Raw genomic sequence first — 7345 nt, forward strand, 5'->3', positions numbered from 1 at the left:
ATTGACTACATGCCGTCACTTGATTAAACTGTTTTAATTGATTACTAAGACTGATGTGGCGTAAACTGGTTTTAATATGGCTTTTGTGACAGATCTTAAATTAGCTCGCCTCGTAATATATTTTATAAATGTATACTCAACTCCTAGTAAAAAGCATAAGGGCTATTTCACATACTCCGTTTGCGGTAGGCCTACATAGGGAAAGTGTGGTGAGTTGTGCCAGTTTTTACTCAAAGTGACTTTAAAGTGTTTATTCAAAGTGACTTTAAAGTGAGGCCATGACCGTAATGCCTTCAACTTAAGAATGTACATATATTTCAGGATGTGGTACATCCCTGAGAACAATAACTTTCGACCCGAAATCAATGGTTTCAGAAATACAGCTTTTGGCCAAAAAGTGGTCTTGTGGCACAGCTTAACCCTGTGCGGTTTGGATCTGGCCTACTACTCAACATCCCACTTCTCAATGCTGCAAGGGAATATAAACTTCTGCTCCCTTCTGGCTGTACCACCAAGTTTAGGGGGTGTGGGTAGTTTCTTGAGCACATCACCTCTAGGGATGACTCCTTCATAATTTTCTTTAAATGTAAAGATGGGCTTTCCATCCACAGACTTCTTACAACTTTGCCTTAGAAACTTTGTGCTGATGTCTCTACCCTCAACCTTCTCCACTAATCCAACGTAGTTATAGGATTTGGTTTTACCTGCAAAGCTCACAATGACAAAGTCACCAGCAGACAGATCCTTGTCACCATCATCATCATTCTGGACATCTGGGCCCGTATCCCTAATGATTCTGAGAATCCTCTCAGAGAGCTCCTAACTTAACCTAAAAATTCCTTGCCAGGAGTTTTAGCTTAGAAGTGATTCCAGAACATTTTCAGTGAACTTTGAGCAAGGAATGGATGGAAAATCCTATTTTAGGGAAGAGGTGTGGTTGACCCCGTTGCTAGGTATGAGTCATCATTTCAAAAGCCGTGATTACAAGTTTGATGAAAATGAAGTTAGCTGTGGCCTAATGGTTAGAGCGTTGGGCTTGTGATCAAAAGGTTGCCGGTTCTAATCTCAGTGCCAGCAGGTCATGACTGAAGGGCCCTTGAGCAAGGCACCTTACCTCTGATTGCTCTGCAGTATGTGCCACTGTATAAAACAACTTGTAAGTCGCTTTGGATAAAAGCGTCTGCCAAATGAATAAATGTAAATGTATTTGCTCAGATTAATATCCTAGCTGGCATATTTTGTACTTTCACTACCATATGGACCCCATTGAAAACAAGATGGCCTATCTCAAGGGGCTGTCCTTAATGAAGTAGAAATTGCAACGTTACAACTCAGTGTTACAACGAGGGTAACACGGCTCATCTTTTATCAATGTCTGTGATTGCTGGCTGGTCTATTTATGAAGGCTAGTTAACAAATATCCTACAAACACAGAAAATGGAGAAAAAAGGAATCGCAAGCCGAACTGGACTGAGGAGCAAGGTTTGTTGCTGGCCCAGTTGGTGAACGAACATAAAGGTATGTTACGAGGAAAATTTGGCCCAACTGTCACTAGCCAAGGCAAGAGGCGCGTCTAGGAAACAATATCCCAAACAATCAATGCCTCTTTTCCACTGGTGGTGCGGACAGGCGACGATTGTGAGAAAAGGTGGTATGTGCTGCAGTCCAAGGCAAAAGATGAGATTGCAGCACCCAAGCGGGAATCCTCACTCACAGGTGAGCAAAATACTATAGCCTACCACATAATCTGCCAACTTGCTCCTGCTGGCAAAGTTAATTTACATGCCTAAGTACTGTGTTCATTGACTGTTTCTTTCTAGGGGGTGGACCACCTGCAAAGCGGCTGTCCCAAGTGGCCGACACTGTCTTTCAAGTCCTGGGACACTCTGAGGTCAGTGTCACCGGGCTGCCAACAGGCATTGACACGTCAATGATGCAGGCCCTTGAAATGCAGCAAAGGTAGGACACAGGGTTATTCATATCAACAGTGTTTATTCATTGCAGAAGCCATTTCATGTGTTATCCATGCTCACTGTATAAAATTAATTTAATCAAAACAATAATTAAACTAGGCCTATGTATTTCTGTAGCATGGAGCCATCACAAGAACCGGGCCCATCAAGTTTGCCGACAAGATTGCCGCCTGAACCATCTGCAGCTGCTACTCAGGATAGCCCGGCGGATCAAACACCATTCCCATCCGAAGCACCTGCTCCGTCAGCATCCCTGCAGGAGAGAAGATTGCAACTCACAATTGATGTGTTTGAACAACAAAAAAAGTCCTTACCCTTTAGGAGGAGTACTACCGCCTTAAAATTGAACACCTAAAAAATAAACCATTTAGAGATTGTGTTCTGTGTCTTGCATTTAACAATTGCAGGTGATGTGCAGTAAAACTGTGGTAGTTCTTAATACCATCACAAGTTCTCAAATGACATGGGGCTACAGCTTGCCTGAAATGTAAATTTGTGAAGTTTGCCCTGTAAGGCAGTCCACTCTGGGCTAGGTTCCCCTGTGGAATGTGACTATCTTCTTCACCACCATCCTCATCATTGTCTTCATCCTCATCCTCATCGCCATCCTCCAGAGGTTCTGCAATCTGTCTAACCTTGCAAATATTGTGTAATATTGCACAGGCTATGATGACTTTGCTGACTTTTTCAGGCCTCAGCCGCACCTCTCCGTGGAGAACATGAAAGCGCCTCTTAAGCTGGCCTATGCCACGCTCCACCACCGCTCTTGTTGACTTGTGGGCCCTACAATAGAATACAGACCTTTAATTATTTAATGGAAATATTGCACTACTTGGATGCTCTAACATATTGCTTGCATTTCATTTCCATGATTTTTGTATTGTTTGGCTTACCTGTTATAGTTTAGTTGGGGCCCTTGGCGTGGCTGGAGGTAAGGTGTAAGGAGCCATGGTTTGCATGGGTAGCCACTGTCCCCTAACAAGTGGCAATTAGCTGGCACATAGCGTCTCTCAAAAAGCTGTCTGATGCCACTCTCGGAGAGCACTCTCGCATCATGTGTGGAGCCTGGCCATTTAGCCACAATGTCCAAAATCTTACAGGCCGCATTGAACACTATTTGCACGTTGATGCTGTGGAAATTCTTCCTGTTAACAAAGACAGCCTCGTCCTCTGATGGCGCAATTATTCTCACGTGTTCCATCAATTACACCCACAACACCAGGGAATCCTGCAATGTCCATAAATGCCCTTTTATGTGTGTGTAAAGTGCGGGCATCCAGCGGGAATGAAACAAATTGTGTCACAATATTAGGTTGTGACAAAGCTGTCAGTGTTTGGGTGATGACTCTGCTGACGGAGGATTGGGACAGACCCAAGTCATCACTGCTGCATTGTTGCATTTTCCCTGTTGCCAAATACCTCAGGGTTGTGATTACTTTCTTCTCCGGTGTAATAGCGTTGTGGCGTTGAGTTGGTGAAGTAATTGCATCTCTAAGGAGATCCACCACAAACATGATTCCTGCACGATCCAATCTGTAGCGTCTCAATAATTCCCTGTCATCCAGTGTTTGCAGGACATCTCTCCTGCCTCCTCTGTTGGCCATTTTGTGCAGCAGCTTAGGGGAACTCCTAAGCCACTAAAAGTCCTCTTCCCTGCTCTTAGCAGATCTCGCCTTAGGAGCCCTTTTAAGCGCTAGGAATCTTGAGGAATAGCTTTTATATTAACTGGGATTTTCGTGTCACTTTTAGGGGAAATTCTAAGAAAACGTCATGACTCTGAGAATTTTCTTAGAATTTGGCCGCTAGGAGCCACTTTTTGCACACAAATTATTTAGGGATACGGGCCCTGAACTCTCATAATCAGTGGTGCCATTAAGTGGAATGGAGATGTCACTCTCTACTGTAGACAGTATTGTGTCATTTCTGGGTCGTTTTCAGTACTGTTGTACACTGTTATTAACCACATATATACTCAAAGTTGTTTTCAGTAGTTTTACACAATGTTCTTAACAACTTATATATATTTTAATAGTACACATGTATACTTTCACAGTATTAAGAAGTATTCATACGAACAAGAATAATTATGTATATGTCGATTTAATGTCAGAACCATATAACCATAAGATTATACGGATGATTTAATTCTATAATCAGTATACTTAGTCAATTACTTATTATTAAGTCAATTAATGATCAAGCATGTTTTATATTCAATAGTTAGTTGCTTACACTCACTTGTGTTTTAGAGCACAGCAAGTGTCCAGGGATGTTTGAAAGCTTGGAAGTGCCTGACCACTCTATTTGAATTGAAGCAATGTGTACATACAGGAGGCCTGAGGCATAAAGGCAAGTAGAGGGCCCAGACTCTCTGTATGACTTGTTCTATTATGATCAATTTTTTGCCCAGATACAGGCAGGTTATTCAAAAGACCAGGGGCCTCATTTATAAAACTGTGCGTAGGAACCTTACTAAAAGTGTACGTACGCACAAAAGCCAAAAATGGCGTACGCAAAAAACAAATCAGATTTATAAAACCGTGCGTACGCACACCTGCACGCAATTTTCACTTTATAAATCACAGCCTACCTGATAATTTGCGCACGCAAAAAAAAATCATTTACCGCCCTTTCTCCGCCCACATTCAACCATATATAGACAATGCAAATTACCTCATTAGCCATGCATATATTAAAGGAGCAAGGAAATTTGTGTTTTAAAAAAAAAATCATGGCAGCAATGGAGAGCAAGGGCAAGAAGCGAAATTATATATACATATAATTTGCACATTTATTGAATGCACATGTTTACGATTCACATAAATGAATTCATCTACATATGGAGCCCTTTACATATGGAGCAATATGAGTGCAGTCGATTGCGCCGATTACATTTGGGAAACCGGACATTGCTGCAAATTGCCTTTTGATATTGGCCTGTCCTCCAACAGTGTAAGGAAACTTTATGTATCGATTGGTCATTTGAATAATCCCTTTCAAAACTGCAGGCATTAATGAGTTTAGGGATGGCTGTGAAATCCCAGACCTATGACAAAGTAATAGGAATGGTAAAATCAATAAGGTTTTGCTTAAAAAAAAGGTACACTTAGTTACCTGTCGCCTATTTCCTGCTGATATGTCCCGGTTGCCAAAAATCCTAAAACTGAAAGTACTTGGGTTGGTACCGGGATGGCGCGGTTCCGTGTTGTTGGTCTTTGTAATGCTGGGCCAAGTTCAGCACACAGATCCAAGATCATGGCTCTAGGAAATCTAAAGCGGCTTATTAGCCACTCATCATCATGGGCTAGGAAATCCTCACGGCCCCTGAATACTCTTTCCCTCCGAAGTCTGCCATTGGCATAGTCTTCCAGCAGTGCCAGCGCATCCATCATACAATATGCACTTAAATGTTGCTGCAGTAGGCAATTTATGTTTTCAGCGATCAGATTTAATCATTTACACCTTATCACATTAATCACATAATGAGTGATGAGGCCTACATCCATTTAAGAATGGAAGTGAAAGAAATAAAATTTACGTACTTTTAGCATATAGTTCCTTTTATGTCTTTAAACTAAACATACATGTATGTATCTTTAGGACCCATAATGGTGATTTAATGTTATTAAGTTGGCTTGAGAAAGCCAACTTACTGAAATCCTATGTAAACTTCTTCTTCTTCTTCTTTTTCTTATTCTTCTGACCCAAAATTTTTCAACTGTAACTCCTCCTAGAGCTTTAACTCTACAAACTCCAAACTCGGGTCAGACCTTCAGACTGTTCTGACTTGGTGTGCTATATCTTTTCAAACTGATTTGATTAAAAATTAATATTAAAAATCATAAAAATCCCATAGACTTACATTGCAGAGTGCTCAAATTGAGCCAAAACTACGGTGGGCCATTAGTGTACAAGCCAAAAACTAAAATCTAAAAACTCCCTGAAGCCCTAGACTCAATTAAACTACCATTCTAAATATCTATCTATCTATCTATCTATCTATCTATCTATCTATCTATCTATCTATCTATCTATCTATCTATCTATCTATCTATCTATCTATCTATCTATCTATCTATCTATCTATCTATCTATCTATCTATCTATCTATCTATCTATCTTTCAAACTAACTTATCTTTCTTTCTTACTAATCTATCTATCTTTCTAACTAACTAACTAACTAATTAATCTATCTTTCTTTCTTTCTTACTAATCCATCTATCTATCAAACTTTAACCTACTTTAAACATCAAACTACTTTAAACTTCTTCAAACTCTCTTGTCCGGCTTTCTCAAGCCAACTTAAAGTTTGTCTCAACAAACTTTTTTTCTAGTTTGTATTTTCTGTTGTAACCGGGACCTATGAGCAACTTGTAAATATTGTAAATATAGAAATATGTCAAACTTAATTTTGCCATTTTGCAAAGGGTTAATTCCCTTTATCCACAGTCAGTTCCTCAACTCACCATCAGTGTCGCCAAACTGCTTTGTCTTCAAAATGTGCGTACGCATGGGTCAGAGTTTGCGTGGAGGTGCGCATATTTTCACGTCAAGTTTTTCTTTATAAATCCCACCTTTTGCGCAGGAACAGGCGTACGCATGTTTTCAGCCCCGTTTTGTGCGTACGCAAGCTTTATAAATGAGGCCCCAGGTCCTCATCTTCCGAGGATCATGGGTATTCCCCCCATGTATAAAATGAGCCATGTTTAAAAAAAAGGGGATTATTGATAGGCTAACCACAAGTAAAAACGTATTTGACTGCTGGAAATCTATTGGGGGAAAGCAAAGTCAAGTAATGTAAAGATAACAGGAACATATCGGATTGGTTTAAGAGAAGCCCCCCTTTCAGAAATGTCACTATAACTATGTGCTGGAAAACACTGTAACTTTAGATGCTTTGGGAAGATCTCACTTTATTTGGCTTGTACACCTGGACCCTCTCTGTCTGAGCAATTTTTTGAAGTTGCTAGATCAACTTTCCACAACAACAGTCGCTTTCTTTTTGGGTTTGGTTGGTTTGGACACTTTCAAAGTCCCTCGACTTATTTTCATTCATTTTCTGTTTTTCAGCCCTACTATTTTCTCTGTTGTGTGCGTATGTCACATAGTTTAAGTGCTAAAATGTACAATGTACAATTACAAATTAATTATATGTTGAAAATAAACATAAGTTGTGCCACTGGCACAACTTAACCCAGGCCCTTTGGCACAAATCACCCCACACCCACAAGTTTGAAAAACTAGCATGATGCAGCAGTTAAGAGCTAACATCATGCTAACGGTATAAACTCATTGTGTAGCCTGCTTAAGCACTAAAACATGTGTGAAATGTTTTTCAAACTTGTCTATAATTGTTCAGACACTACAATAA

Source organism: Barbatula barbatula (genome assembly GCF_947034865.1).
Source record: "Barbatula barbatula genome assembly, chromosome: 15".
NCBI lineage: Eukaryota > Metazoa > Chordata > Actinopteri > Cypriniformes > Nemacheilidae > Barbatula > Barbatula barbatula.